Source organism: Pleurodeles waltl, chromosome 1_1, assembly GCF_031143425.1.
Source record: "Pleurodeles waltl isolate 20211129_DDA chromosome 1_1, aPleWal1.hap1.20221129, whole genome shotgun sequence".
In the NCBI taxonomy this organism is placed as follows: domain Eukaryota; kingdom Metazoa; phylum Chordata; class Amphibia; order Caudata; family Salamandridae; genus Pleurodeles; species Pleurodeles waltl.
Genome location: NC_090436.1, coordinates 506836720 through 506852476, shown reverse-complemented (window position 1 = coordinate 506852476; position 15757 = coordinate 506836720). Strand labels below are relative to the sequence as shown.

The 15757-nt window shown below is 45.2% G+C and overlaps 1 protein-coding gene across 1 annotated transcript in view; it reads right to left on the bottom strand.

Annotated features, from left to right (window-relative positions):
* ADGRV1 (adhesion G protein-coupled receptor V1) overlaps nt 1–15757 on the bottom strand; it is a 2003619-nt gene that overhangs the window by 460833 nt on the left and 1527029 nt on the right. The gene's annotated exons all lie outside the window — the stretch shown is intronic.

Below are 15757 nucleotides of genomic sequence, written 5' to 3'. Positions count from 1 at the left end.
AGTGGAAGCACATAAATGAGGGGGTCCGCATTGCCTGCACCAATGCAAGATTCAAACTTACACAATATAACTTTGTTCACCAAACCTACCTTCTCCCATCACACTAAGTATAATTTACCTCACATGTTCGAATCGGTGTCCCCGCTGCCAGACTCCTGGTGCGGACTTTATACACATGGCCTGGGATTGTACTGCTCTGTTCCCATATTGGTACCAAGTGGTACATAATCTTAATAGAGCCCTGGGATGGACTATACCAATGGAAACAAGACAAGTACTCCTACGCCTCATCCCGTCCCCTTCTGGTAGGAAACTGAGCATGAAGTTCCTTGTGTCAGGTTTGACCTTGGCAAAACATTGAATCGCTATAAAATGGTTAAGTCCTTCAACCAATGTGTACTCTGACTGGCCCAGGGATATTACGGAATGGGCAACAGCAGAAGAAATCCGCAAAAAACATGTACGTACTGATGATAAGCTAGCAGATGATTTAATGGCATGGGCAGCAATGCTGGCTGACCTCAAAGAATCCTCCTCCAAGGACATCACACATTGTTTATATACTGCGACACATACCGATGATGCTACATAAATGTATGTTACCCTCTAGGATATATACTATATCCCAATTTATGTTAATGGAATGCTTCACGCAAGAGCAAGGGGGTGAGGTGAGATGGGAATTCAAGATGTTGTTCTGATTTTGTTGGTGAATCATAAGATTTGGTACCAATGGAAGTTAGCTATATTTCGCCAGCTGTATAACCTTGAGACATCAATAAAGATTATTTAAAAAATAATAATAATAATGATATCGAATTCAGCCGCATTCGAAAGATAACAGGCTGCGTTTGCCCTGCTAGTATACTGACTCAGGGTCTATAATTCAGAACAGACATCAGCAGTTAGCACTTAATTCACTGCTCCATCTCACAGGTTCCACAGGCCCTCATTGTACTATAACACAATTTCGCAGAACTTGAAATGTTCAGAGAGTGACGCCTCTGGTCCTTATTTTTTATGCCTGCATCTGGGAACATCCACTGTAGCCAACGTACAAACCCTCTGTAGACTTTTGCACATTTCTAGGTCCATTAGGAGAACATTTTGTGTCCTGTTTTGTATAAATATGAAGTTTAACAAACAACTAATTTTCACTTTGGTATAAATACTACATGACTCATTGTTTTCTGAAAAAAAAAAAAAGATAGGGGGTCCGTTTCAGATCCTAGTCCCGGGTAAACACCACCTCCTTGGGGAAAAGTTACAATTGTGTGCGGGGGGCTGTGAGCCCCCTGCAGCCCTGGGGACCACCACCTCGCCGGGTGGCAAAGTACCAACTGAGTGCGGTGGGCATGCAACCCTTCCCCCCACAGCACTGGGGACTGCCACCTCCCAGGGGCTACAATAAAAGAATGAAGGGGGTCCGTCGCAGACCCCCGGGATCACCATCTCCCTGGGGCTACTTCACATTGGAGGACATGTGGCCTCCCTCGAGGAGCCTATAATGGCCCTGGGGACTGCCACACCTCAGGGTGGCTCCTGCTATGTCACGAGACAAGGGACAAAGCTGTTTGCTCTCACTTGGCAGGAGCTGTGACAGGTTAGATCAAACACTCTGCTTTCTGCAAGTGGGTGCTGTCAAACAGCTCCCGCTTGCAGAAAGCAGATTTTTCATCTGTTTCCCTACACACACATATGCGTGCAGGCAAACAGATGAAAACTTTGCTCCTGCAAGCAAGGAGCTGCTATTTAAAGCAGCTCCCTGAATTTGGGAGCAATGCCAGCTCCCGCATAATGTGGGGAGCTGGCTAGGACGACGGGAGCCTTGAGGCTCCTCCCGCGGTCCTGTCACCGACAGTAAGAGAGAGCGAGAGAGAGATAGACTGTTAATGCAATGGTCACTCCATGCCATGATTTCAAAGTGTCACTCTAGAAAGATGTTTGGCTACAATGTTATACTTAAGTTTTGAGGCACAGCAGAACAGGGTCACATCTGGCCTAATCATAAAGCTCTTGGACTGTCAGTAGGCTGAAAATTCAAATCATTGTATCTCATGGCAGTGTGTCTGTTTATTTTCCAGTGTCCTGACTGTTAAACATTCCTAGTGATGTAACATTGAAGTCTTTTTCCACTCAAAATCTTTTGGTTCAGTGTCACAGCTAAGTCTGGAGAACACACGCTAAGAAGTCACTTTTGGCCTAGTGGTTGGTCTCAGACCCATACACTGAATGTTGAGAGTTCAAGTTTTCGTGTGTCTGTGGTCATTTCCCTGGGTCTACAGGGCCGAAATCAGCCGGGGTAGAGAGGCAGACCCTGCAGCCAATTGATGCAGGGCACTGCCAAAAGCAGTGGTTGGATTTAAGTATAGTAACAAACATTACTTTATGTTAAAAAAAAATTAAACATAGAAATTCACTTAAAAAAACAAAGGTTACAGGGACGTTATAGTTATCCTCACATTTTAAACATACAAAACCATAGAAATTCACCTGTTATAGATAGAGTTATCTCAAGAAACCATAGCTTAACTTGTGCCCTAAGGTACCTATAACTCGTGCCCTCGCCATGCACTGCTAATTACCCCACAAATTACGGCACTCATGACATCTTTGATAACATCATTGATAATATCAATGTAATATTTGCAGTAAAATGCTGGTTAAAAAAACTGTGCATGGCGGGGGCGTGAGTTATAGTTACCTTAGTGCACGAGTTATAGTTACTTGAACTAGCTCTAACTATAACTTGTGCATTTCTATGTTTTTGTACATTGTAAATGTGGGCCTAACTATAACTTTCCTGTAATCTTTGTTTATATATATATATATCAGGTGTCTCTCACCATTTAAATAAGCACAGAGTCACATTTGTCCTTTAAAGTTAAGGGAAGGCTGTGTTTATTTTGCATTATTACCAGGCTGCCGATAGCAGGACCCGATAATGAGCAGTGTTCAGTCAGATGTATGAACCAAGCAGCAGCTGGGGAACAGAGGTGAAAACTTCATTTTAATTTTCTGCCATTTCAAAAGTGTTACATTTACAAACAGCAAGCCTCTTGCTTACAGAGGCCAGTAGCCACTGTGCCATATGTATAACTGAGAAATACAGTATTTTTTCAAATGGGAGAAATTTAAAATACAGAAATGTTTCATATTTTTAACATATTTGCAGATCGTTACTCTGCACTTTAAATTTCTCCCATTAAAAAATGGTTGTATGGTTGTGTTATACATGTAATAGTGCCACATATGGTGAAAGGTATGTCATGTGCCACAAGTACATCCAACACAGGTTCTCAGTCAGTCATAAGTGTATATCCCATTCGAAAGCCCACATGTTCATACATCCCCCAAAGACCACACTCTCATTGACACACATTGCAGCCCTGTCATAGTGCCCCTAGCAAAAGTATTTGTTCAAACCATGGTATCTAGCTGATGGACATTAGGCTTCAAATCAATGAAGCTGGCTGTTGGGGTATTTGGTAACAATGCATGAGTTGTTTAGCCTTCAGTAGTTCACTATAATTTTTACCGGTCAGAAGTAGCTCTCACTACAAAAAAGGTTGGAGGCCCACCTTTTTTGATGCACCCTGTGGGAGTGAGCAATGCCGGCTTCTGCTGGAGGCAGGGAGCGGCTGGGGCCACTCGGGGAATTGGGGCTCTCCATGCGGCCCCTAACAAAGATACAGTGGGTGTCCTGGGTGGGCTCCAGGACACCCACCCTTTACTGGATGTGCCAGGAAGGATGGGGTCCACGGGGCCAGTTATGGCCCAGGGAGGGGGTGGGGGTGCAACAGAACCAACAACAGGAAGGGTCAGGCACAGTACAAATGCATCCAAAACATGTTATGGGTGTGGACCTGCCGAGACTGTTCCCTGCCTCAAAAAAAAGAGCAACCAATTGATCTGCTTGGCTGCAATTTCAGATCAACACCTGCAATCAAAAACTTGTGAACCACATAAAAATACTGTACTCTTACTGCTAGTACTTATACCTTCATCTGAATCTTCAATTGCATACCTACTGTGCTCCTCAAATCTGCTACTCATTGGATAGTCATCGCTGAAGAGCTGGGGAGACAGAGAGACTCTTTGTTAAAGCCACCCTGCTTGAGATCTATCTTCATGTCTCTCTCAAGACCAAATAAAAATATGGCATCCACCACACTCCATTCATCACAGACACTGTGTTATCAGTTCTGGACTTTCATGTGGCAATCTCATGGATCTGGCTGTTATGTTTTTTGCTTTATGTTATGTTATGTTTGTACAGTACAAGTCTCACTCAGACGGGTCTCCTGGCGCTGAAGCAAAAACTGTATGGGCCAAACCAGGACTGGGGCTAGTTGAAGAGCCAGGTCTTCAGTTTCTTGTGGAATTTAAAAACTGAGAAGGTAGCTCTGATGTGCGGCAGGTTGTTTCAGGGCTTGAGAATGACGTAGGTGAAGGCACCAATGGATCTGGTTCTGCGCATGCATGTGGTGCACACAAGTAGGAGTCTGGTTGAAAAGAGGTGTCTGGTAGGTTTGTGAAAGTTTACGTAGTTGTTGAGATCCATAGGCCCAATGTAGTGTAAGGCTCTGTAGGTGTATGTGAGAAGTTTGAAGAGTGCATGTTTGTGGACTGGGAGCCAGTGGAGCTCTGTGAGATGTAGTCTGGTGTGAGTGTGGGCTGGGAGGTTGAAAGTGAGCCTGACCGCTGAGTTTTATATGGTCTGTAGTCTTCTGGCCAGTTGAGCATTGATTCAGGTAAGGAGTGCATAGTCGAGTTTACTGGTGATGAGGGCTTGCATGAAAGTTCTGCGATTGTTGATGGGGAGGCATCTTGAGTGTGTGCAAGCAGGAGACAGAGACTGCATTTACTTGGCCGGTCATGGTGAATTGGTTGTTGATTACTATTCAAAGTACTTTGTGTGTGTTGCTGGGAGGGGTGTGTGTTTGACTTTAGCAGGCCACCAGGTGCGGTTCTACAGTCTTGTTTGTGTTGAGCTTGAGGCAGTTGGTTTTTATCCATCTGGTTACTTCTGTCATGCAGTCTGAGAAATTGTTCCTGGTGTCTGACATCTTGTTTAAGAGGGAAAGTATGAGATGGGTGTCATCAGTGAAGGATATGATGTTGATTCCATGGGTGGGGATGATCCTGGTGAGTAGGGCCATATAGGCCTTAAATAGGGTGGGGCTGAGTAAGGATCCTTGTGGAACTCTGCAAATTAGATTGACGGTATCCAAGGTGAAGGGGGGCAGGCTGACTGATAGGGTGTGGTCTGTAAGGAAGGAGCAAACCCAGTGTAGTGTGGTCTTTAGATGCCAGCCTCGTGCAGTCATTGGATAAGGATGGAGTGGGAAAAAGTCTTGAAGGCTGCAGACAGCTCCAGTAGGTTGAGGACAGTGGCATCACCTTTGTCCGTGAGCATTCAGATGTCGTCTGTGGTGGCAGTGAGGGTGGACCCTATACTCTAGCTGGGTCTAAATCTGGATTGAGTGGTTTCAGGAAGGTTCTTGCCAGTATGGTTGGTGGCTAGTTGCTTGTTTATCACTTTTTCCATGCCTTTTCGGGGGTAGGTTAGCAGGGAGGTAGGCCTGTATTTGAATAGCGCCTTTGGATGTGCTGAGGGTTTCATGAGAAGTGAGAGTAATGTGGAGCGTTTCTAGGCATCTGTGTAGGTGGCTGCAGATGATAGAGTCATTCAGGATTGAGGTAAGGGCTCTGTTTACAGGGTCCTGTCTTTTGATGAAAACTTGGTAAAGGCTGAGGGTGCTCCAGAGTGCATGGACTGTACAGTCATTGCTGTTTCCTGAGTGGTGAAGGTGGTCCAGGTGGTCAGAGTGGTCTTCTAGATGTTGGTTGAGATAGGCAGGAGGGCTGCAAGGATGCAATTGACCTAGAAATTGCCACAGATGCTGGTGATCTTGTTGCTAAAGAATATGAGCTGCTGGGTGCAGAGGTCCAGGGAGGTCATTAAGCTAGTGGCGCTTGCGGCTGGAGAGATGAAGTCTTTCACTATGGCAAAGATTTTCTTGGCATAATTGGTGCTCCTTTCGATGCGGTCAGTGAGTGCAGAGTATTTGGTGGCTCTGATTTGCTGATCTAAGTTTTTGAGAGTGGGTTTGTAAGTGTTCTTGTCTATGTCCCCCAACTTTGTCTTCATCTGCATTGCAGTTTCTCGCAGTACCATCTAGTGAGCCTTCTTCCGCATGCCAGCTGACTTGCAGTCTGGTACTCATGGCATTGAGAGGAGCTAGAGTGTCTGCGCAGGCAGTTATCCAGGCATTGAAGTTCAAAGCTGTTGTAGTCTTGGTTTGCTTTCATTTATCTAGTTAGACAACAATTTGTATGTGAGAAGCCCAAGAGTGTGGAAATTGTGTTCAAGAGGACATGGAGTGAAGTGGTCACCCAAGTTCAAACCTTTCTTTTGAAAGAGCACAGGAAAGATAACCATCAATCAGCCAACAGTAACCTGTACTACTGAGGCCCAAGATGCGTCCATACACATGTAAATTCATGGCATGGGCAAAACCTCAAAAAGCCATTCTAGGATTTATTTACAAGAGTTGAGATAATATTTGAATCCCAGTAACGACTTGTGCAGAGTTCTCCAGGGCTATGTCTGGGAAAACTAAGCTATTTGTAATTTTCCATAATTACTCACGTGCAAAAAATGTGTTCAACTTTTTTTGTTTTTCTTTCTGCATAAAAAATATTTATCTCCTACAGTTGCATTAATGTTCAGATTTACTAACAGTTCACACAATGCAGAGCAATCAGGCAAGTTACTGCACTGAGTTGCATGAATGGGAGAGAACTGTACTGTGCCAAATTTACAAAGATATGGAACTGTTCAGCTCTCTCCTTGTGCTGGCACACTTGTGGCTTCCCAGCACTAGAGCAGACACCCTTGTGCTATAGTGTCTGAATTGATGGATGCAGCATCATGCAACGAGGGAATAATGAGGAGAAATAAAGATACTTCTCCTGGTTACTCAAGCCTTGAATAGACAAACCATTTTTGTGTAAACCCAGGTTTCAGACTTTAGTAACTCTGGGTTTGTGTCAAAATGCATGGTTGAATGTACTGGAACACCCATGCTTCACCCATGTTACGCATTTGGGCAAAAGAAATAACTTATCGACAGGGGCTCTGACTGTCTCCCTTACTCTGCATACAAGGATGAGGTGCAAAATGGTGATTATATCAATATTTTTAGATTCAAACCAATTCCATTGTTAAAATCAGGGTCCAACTGAGACAAAAATATAGGCCTGGGCATCAAAATAAAAGTGGCCCCCATTAGTGAACAAGATAGCTAAAATAGTGCCACACATCTGCAAATCAGCTGTGTTTTGAACTTTTAAAGATTGGCTGTATGGGTATTGTGAAGGTATGGGATACTGCTGCATAAATTTGTGTTTGCTGTAGCAAATGCTTGGGGTAATATCAAGGAAATCAACAGCAAAAGCTGGACCACCTGCCCATAAATCCGGCCCACACACAGCTAAGAAAACCACTGGCCTATACACTGATCTGTCAGACCAACCAATCGGGCACTGCCTGATTGCCCTATAAGCCAGTCCGACCGTGTGTGGTTAAAATGCACTTAACTTTAGTACATTTAACAGGTATGCCATAGGAAAAGCGGTTTCAATGAGAGTAGCAGGCAGTCCATTACTGTCGATACAACAATGCTTTAAAGGCAGGATGATGACTGAACATTGCCACTTAGTGGCCGAACAAGGAAAAAGTGAAAGTGATACTTGATTCCGTGAAACCAACAGGGAGCGGAAATCCCCTCAGGTCCCAAACATGGATTCAGCTCTGGAATTCCCCCCGGTCTTTTCTACAGAAAGCCACAAATATAGGAAAGGTAATCATTTTGTTAGATTAGTTAACATGAAACTGATACCAAGGCATAAGTACTTTTATTTTCATTTGTAGAAGGAAGTAATTAAGATATATTGAAAACTTGGGCTATGGTCCTGATTTCGAGGTGGGAGGTGTTTAAATTCCATTCCTTACGCCAACTAATGATAGCACTGGAACTAAAATGCTGGGATTTCTGCGAAACACTGCATTCTTGTAATTTCCACCTGATGAATTTCTCAGGACAAAAACTGCAGAAATTTACGGGGGTATAAAAGTGGTAAAAAATGATACGCGTTGAATTCGGTGTGGAGCAACCTAATTACACACGTAATTTCTAATTTTCCTGGAGAACATTAGAAAAGAAAGTATTTACCAAACTTGGTACATACCGCACACTTCAGTATTGGTATTCACTAGACGTAGGGAGTACCACACCCTTTTATGTGCACTTAGAATCGAGAAAAAATGACTTGATTATCATGGTATACGCAGAACTTGCAATCGCAGAATTGTGCTTTGACTACTTCTTGAGAGCTATACAAATTAAGACAAACCAATGCTAAGACTGGCCCTACTGCTCCTACTATGCTTACCACCAAGAAAACTGATAGATGTATCAATACTTATAATAATAATATTAATAATAATAATAATAATAATAATAATAATAATAATAATAATAATAATAATAATAATAATATAAATATATATTATATGTATAAATATTTTTTATTTTTTATACATTATTGTAAAAAATATGATTGATAGCAGTAACAGTAGGGTAGTAGTTGGATGAGGAGTGCTTGTAGGAGAAAAAGAAAATAGTAATATAATCACATTATCAATACAAACAAATATTGGCAAAGTCAATTGGGGGTCACATCGCTGAGTTTTGCTAATGCCCTACTTGAAATGTTAAGTGATAGAAAGCAATGAAAGCATTGCTTTATATACTTTCAATATGGCTGGTGTGTTGTGTGACACAATGTGAGCTACATCGTCACATGCGTTGTTGTGCTAGCATGACACAAACCACATTGTGTAATGCACTGCAGTGCCACCTTAAAAGTATAGAAATAAAGTTTTCAGTGTTTCCGTACTCTTAACACTACCGGTTACTGCTATTTGCTTTTCCAGTGCGGGCAGAGTTTAAAAACCGTCACCACTAGCAATGCTAATAGCAAGAGGCATAGCTTCTGGTGGAGTGGGGTATTTGGGCTGTGACATACCCCAAATAAACACATTCTTGGCTTGGTAGTTGGGTAGGGTGGGCCTGAGTCTGATCTGCTAAAAAGATTCCAAGGTCTGTGTCATTTTTTCTTGTTATCCTGATTTCACTAAGAGGTTTTAACCTATTATTTTTTTAATGTTTTGGATCAGTAACTTAAATATATTTAATGACAGGTTTACCAAAAAAGTACCAAATCTGCACCCATAAATGTACTCCTTCAATACTCACTTGAGTCCAATATGCCTGATGGGTGGTCGAACAGAAGCCAAGCTAGAAGCTTGCATTGAGGCGTGACCCACATAAGGCATGACCATGATACCCTCTGCCGGGCTGTGCAGCCCTGGCTGCAAAAGAAGTAGATTGCATTGACAGGTAGCTGCCTGGGTGTCTCTTGTAGGTATTGTACCCAGCCTTGACCAAACAGTGCCAAGGTGGAACACTCATTCATGACAGCATCATCTTAAAGTATTCCATGCCAAAGTTAGCACCTGGCAGCCGTGGTGCTGAAGAACTCAGTGCCTGACAGGATCACTGTCAATGTGCCCAAGCATAGCCCCAAGAAGTGCATCATTGCCACTGGAGCCCTGTGCCTGAGCAAGGCCCCAGCTCAATGACCAAGTGATTCAACTGGGCTCGCCGAACCAAAGAGGTTCACAAATGATAACCAACCACCAAAGCCCAGAAGAGGACTATCATCAAAAGTCTCCTATCCTGCTGCAGCCCTGCAGAAGATTCAGCACGCAGATGGCAGCTGCACACTAACAGTAGGACTGCCACATGCCAAGCATGCTAGTTCCACCCACTGTAGGCTCAATGCAGCCCAACACCACATCAGAGAAAAACAATTACAGACTTAGATGGCCGAGAGCTTGACAGAGGCAGGGGTGGTAAAGCACGGCACCTACATATAAAGCCTACGCAACAAGAACCCCAGGACAGATAGAGAGCTGTAGTGGGATCCCAATTTGACGTGCTTGAGACTCAAACTCACAAGTCGGATGTCTAACATGATTGTAGTGTATAGTGATGTGCTTTTTGATGGGATAACATATCTGTGTTTTTAAAAGAGAAGCAGTGAGCTGCACAATCTTCTTACTGGGTTGCTGGCTGTAGTGTTGATTTCTGAGCCGGAGTACCTCCACACTAACCTCTCTGAGAAGACTGTCACTGTTCACCATTGCTAACACTGAGAGATAGGCGCTGAAAGGGATGTACTATGCCTAATTTTCAAAATCATAGAGGCCCTAGGACAGGAGCGGCAAATGACACCGACCCCACAGTTGTGGCCCAGTAGCACCTGTCTGCAGGCTTGCCCTCAGACGTAATCCAACACGGCATCAGCAAGGCAGCCACCCAGTGCATGGCAGGCCACAGAGGAGCATAGGGAAAGAATGTGGGAGGGGAGCAAGGGTGTGAGTTGGGTGAGGATCACAGTAAAGAGTGTGAGCACGCTCTGAAAACCAAGCAATGCACTGGTATGGAGTGATAAACTAGTAATGAAATATAAAACTGAAAAACCAGTGCCATGATGTCAACAGTGTGTTGTGATCACGTCCCAATATTATGAGGCAACAGAATGTTCATAGTTGGAATTCCTCAGTTGTGGTTGCGTTAGGTGCATTCGAGGAGTGAGTTTGGAGTGCTCCTGAGCGATCAATTGGTGATGGCTCATTGTGCTGACTGGATCCAATAAAGTGATGATTCAGAAACTTACCTTTGTGGTCTTGGTCATTTAAATACCACATATTTTGGTGACGAGGTGATTTAGATCTACCGCGGAGTACTCATGCATCGAACATTTTTATAATGCCCGTCATCTTCCAAGTAGAGTTGGACTGTGTCTTGAGTCTGTCAGTGACGGGAACTCTCTAAAGACAGAGCATCTCTATCATTTTGAGGTGAGAAGTATTAAGAAGAGCTGAGGTGGTGAGTGGGGCGATTACTGTGTTCATGCCCATGGAGTACTTTCATTCTAGACTAACCCTATGGTAGACTGCCAGTTCAGAGGCAGAGCTAAACAACATTGCGCACATACAACATACCTATCCCCGCCTGTGCAGAGACAACAATACGTTTTGACAGCTCCATCCATCCCATAACTGCCATTTCAGCATCAGGCATAACGTCAGGCATTGCACAATACTGTATAGTTTTTTACAAACGGCCTCATTGCCTCCCATTTTATTGACAGCCCGAGCTTTACAAGGATGCACTAGAAACCTGTGTGGGAGAAACTTCCTAATCTCCATATTTACAAACCGCTCTGTTAAAGAGGATGTCTTATGGCATTTAGTTTGGCAGAAGGGGTGTCAAAACACAGTGGCCGGCACACCAATACGCAGGTGCACGCACATTTTTACACTGAGGTACGCAGGAATTACAGCACAGTGATACGCACACTGCTCTATTTGAAAGCGTATTGACAAGGTGATATGCACACTTAAATTTGAAGCCGTGTCGAAACACAGTGACATGGACACCACTACACGTGTGTAACTAGCATTGTACTGTATAGTTCTTCTTGGTTCTGATTAAAATTAACGTCTAAATGCACAGACAACAAATGTTGGCCATCACAACGGTGACATGTACTTGTTAGGTGCAACATAAGCATGTACAGGTTACGCTACATAATTCTATGATTAGATGTATTCACTGATTATAAATCAAAAAGGATAGTTAGAAAGCTATCACAGTGATAATTTAACCAGTGCTGATTTGGTAAACATTTATTACACCACATCTAAAAACTTTTAGTTGTTTTACTAGGCTTAGTTATTTTTAATAGTGAGTAGAATGCTGTAGTGGCAAGAATGAAGGATGCGAGGCAGTTGCATTGAGTTCAAACCGTTCTTTATTCTTTTCCTGCCACTAACAACAAGGCCCACGAGGAGTCGGCGAGAGCACCGCCGAGTCGCGTCTTCCCGCTCCGCTTTTCTTCTGTGTCTCCCGCCGCCCCCTGACGTCACGACTACCCTCGATGCGGATTGGCCGCGACGTCAGGAGGCTATAAACATTAAGGAAGGACAAACCCTGTCCCCGACGTCTAGTACGTCAACTCACGTACGACATCTCCCCTTTTAACAGAACAAGAACTTATGGAGCTTCATCTCATAACAAAATCTTCGAACCTCTTGGGAGCTCGGATATGCCTCATTGGCCTACTAGAAGTATTATACTGGGGTGAACCCACCCCGACGACGCATGCATCCTCTTGATCAGAACTCATCACGTTGTGATTGTCACTCTTCGCAGGTTCGGTCCTGCTACCATTCTGTCCTTCGACATTCGTCAAGCCGCGCCATGCTTTCTCACATCGCTCTGCACTTCCATGCCCGATTCGCCCTCTCATAGGAGACGTACTCACATACTCCTCATCACTACTGACTACATCCCTGGCTCCACGACCTTGCCACTCATCCTCATCGTCCGTGCTTTCGGTCCCACACGCACGACTACCTCTCATGATGATTTCCTCCTGACCAGCCTTGAGCCTGATGATGTCGTCCTTGCTTCGCCATCCCCTTCCTTCCAAACAGACTGCCCCTCTTGTCACTCCTTGCACCCGTACAGGGGTTTGAAACACAGACTCTCCTTTCATTACCTTGTTAGGTTTCTTCACCAATACCCAATCCCCCTTCACTATATTTTTAGTTTTGGCTCTATTCACACTGTCAGCATACCGCTTGTTGCTTTCCTGTTTAGCCATTATTCTTTCTTTGACTCTCAATCTCTCGTCAGATACCCCCTAATTTTCCTCCCTCATGTCATACCACTTATTGAATTTGGGGGTAAGCTCACTCATGCATCTTCTCCCTCTCATCAAGTAGAATGGAGTGTGTCCCGTAACTTCACTGGGCGTGTTGTGAAAAGTGTGTACTTTGTCTGCTAGAAACGCTTTCACATCCATATGGGAGGCGACTGCCTGTTGCACGCCCTCTTTGAGGAACCTATTCATCCGCTCGACCTGCCCATTGCTCTTTGGGCTGTACAGCGGGGTCTTCTCCTGCTTAATCCCTAACCTGGACAGAAAATCCTTCATCTGCCTGGACACTAGCTGGGTGCCATTGTCGGAAACCATGATCTTTGGCTGCCCCTCAATCGCGAAAATTTTCGTCAATGTCTTGATCACTCGTTCAGTGGTAACTTCCCTGACGAACTTGTAGTGAATCCATTTGGAGAAGTAATCCGTGAGGACGATGAGATGTCTACACTCGTCTGGTAGCAGTGTGAATGGGCCCGTGAAATCAATGGCAATCTTGTTCCATGGGCCGGCAGGAATGTCCACCAGTTGCAGCTCCCCTTTTGCCGTCTTCCAATGCTTGTCGGCCCTTAAGCACGGTCCGCACCGATCAATGAAGCTGCAGACGTCGCTGCATATCCCTGGCCACCAGTAGTACTGTTTGAGGAGATTTTTTGTAGCGGTACTGCCCGGGTGACCCTTATGGGCAATCCTGATTAACTTGTCTCTCAAACTTTCCGGAGGTACAAACAGCTCGTGCCTCTTCACAAAGCCGCCCTCAATGGTGAGTTCTGGGCTGACCTGTTGAAAACTCCTGAGTGCTCCGTGCAAGTTCCGGACCGGGGGCCATCGAGACGTCATGTGGTCCATCACCCTTCGAATAGTCGTGTCCTTCTCCTGAGCCGTCAACCACTCTTCCTCCGATATAGATCCCTCGCACATGGCTGTAGCGTCAACCATTGCTACCACGCATTCCGTGTCATCCAGGGAAGCGTCCTCGTCACCCGTGACTGGTATGCGCGATAGGCAATCCGCCCTGCAGTTGAGGCCACCCTTGATGTGTCTGATGTTGAAGTGATATTCTTGCAACTTGGACAGTAAACGTAGGAGCCTCGAGCTGGCTTTGCCATTGCCACGTCCTTTCCCGTCCATCATGTATATCAAGGGTTTGTGGTCAGTGACCAGTTCGAACTCCCTGCCCCACAGATAGTTCCTCAGTTTCTCCACAGCCCAGACGCATGCGAGCGTCTCCCGCTCGATGGTGCTGTAGTGCTTCTCTGCTTCGTTCAATGATCGGGATATGAATGCCACTGTGTTCTCCTTCTTCCCTTGAAATTGGCAAAACACTGCGCCGATGCCCTTGGCACTAGCGTCAACCGTGATTACGTTCCGGAGATCCTTGTTGTAAGGCTGTAATATTGGAGCCGCGGCGATTGCCTGTTTGACGGATTCAAAGGCATCATTTTGTTCCTGCGCCCACGTGTACTTTTCGTTCTTCCGTAGCAGTTTCCTTAGAGGTTCCACGGTGGTCGCGTATCCTTGCATGAACTTGGAATAGTATTCACTGAGTCCCAGGAACGATCGTAAGGCGTCCTTGTCTCCTGGGCAAGGGGCATCTCGTATGGCCCTCACTAAATCATCTTTAGGCGCAATGCCATTTGGAGTAAGCACATGCCCTAGGTATTCTATCTTCCCTTCCATGAACTTGCATTTGTCCTTGGAGACCGTCATCCCCCTTTCTTTTAGCACCTCCAGCACTCTGCCTAGCAGTTCCAGGTGCCCCTCCACATCTTCCGTGTGTATCAAAATGTCGTCCTGGAAGGCTTCAACTCCCTTCATATCGCGGAATAGAAGATCCATCAGCTTTTGGAAGACGCCCGAGGCCGATGCAAGGCCGAACAGAAGACGGACGTATCGGTATGCTCCTAACGGGGTAATAAAGGTGGTCAATTCCTTGGAATCCTCCGTGAGACATACCTGGTGGTATGCGGACTTCAGGTCTATCAGGGTGAAAAATCTCGATCCTGATGTGGAAGCTAATATCTCCTGAATGTTGGGCAGAGGATGGCAATTCACCAGGATATTTCTGTTCAAGGATCGCAGGTCAACACATAACCGAATGTCCCCTGTCCTCTTCTTCTTAGACACCACGATTGCGGACACCCACTCTGATGCACCTGCTTCCTCTATTACTCCTTCCACTTTCAGCCTATCCAGAACAGCTTTCAGCTCGCCCCTTACAGAAAGAGGAATCGTTCTGACCTTGTGCTTAATTGGTATGGCACCCTCTTTCAACCGTATGGCATGCACAAAACCCCTTACACACCCTACCTTGTTTTCGAACACGGAATCAAATTAATCGAGAACCTCAGCTAATCCTTCATGCAAATCCTCAGGCTGCACATAATTGACCCAATCATCTCTCAGAACTATGGGATCTTCTGCCCCAGGGACTAGCACCACACCCAGCTTCGCCAGGTCCTTCCACCCCACAAGGCTCCTCCCTTTGTCAGCTACGTATATCTTTGTTCTCACCGTGCGCCCTCGAAAGGTGAGGGAGTCCCAGAAGTACCCCCTCATCACTATGTCATGTTCCCCGAAGGCCTTTGGATTCGCATCCGTCTCATGCAGTCGTACATCCTGCCATTTCAAATCAAATGTCCTATCAGAGATCAGGGTAAGTGGGGAACCGGAATCAGCCGTAAATGGCAATTCAACCGCACCAATCATGACAGAGCCAATGGGCCCCTTCACTCTTCCGTCCTCATCATAAATGGACAACACGATGTCCGCATCCGCATCCATGTCACTCTCGCTCACCGAGCTCACTCTCATGCCCGTACTGTATTTCTTGGCTTTACATACGGCCGCAAAGTGGCCTATCTTCCTGCATTTAGAACAGCTTTGGGACAAGGCA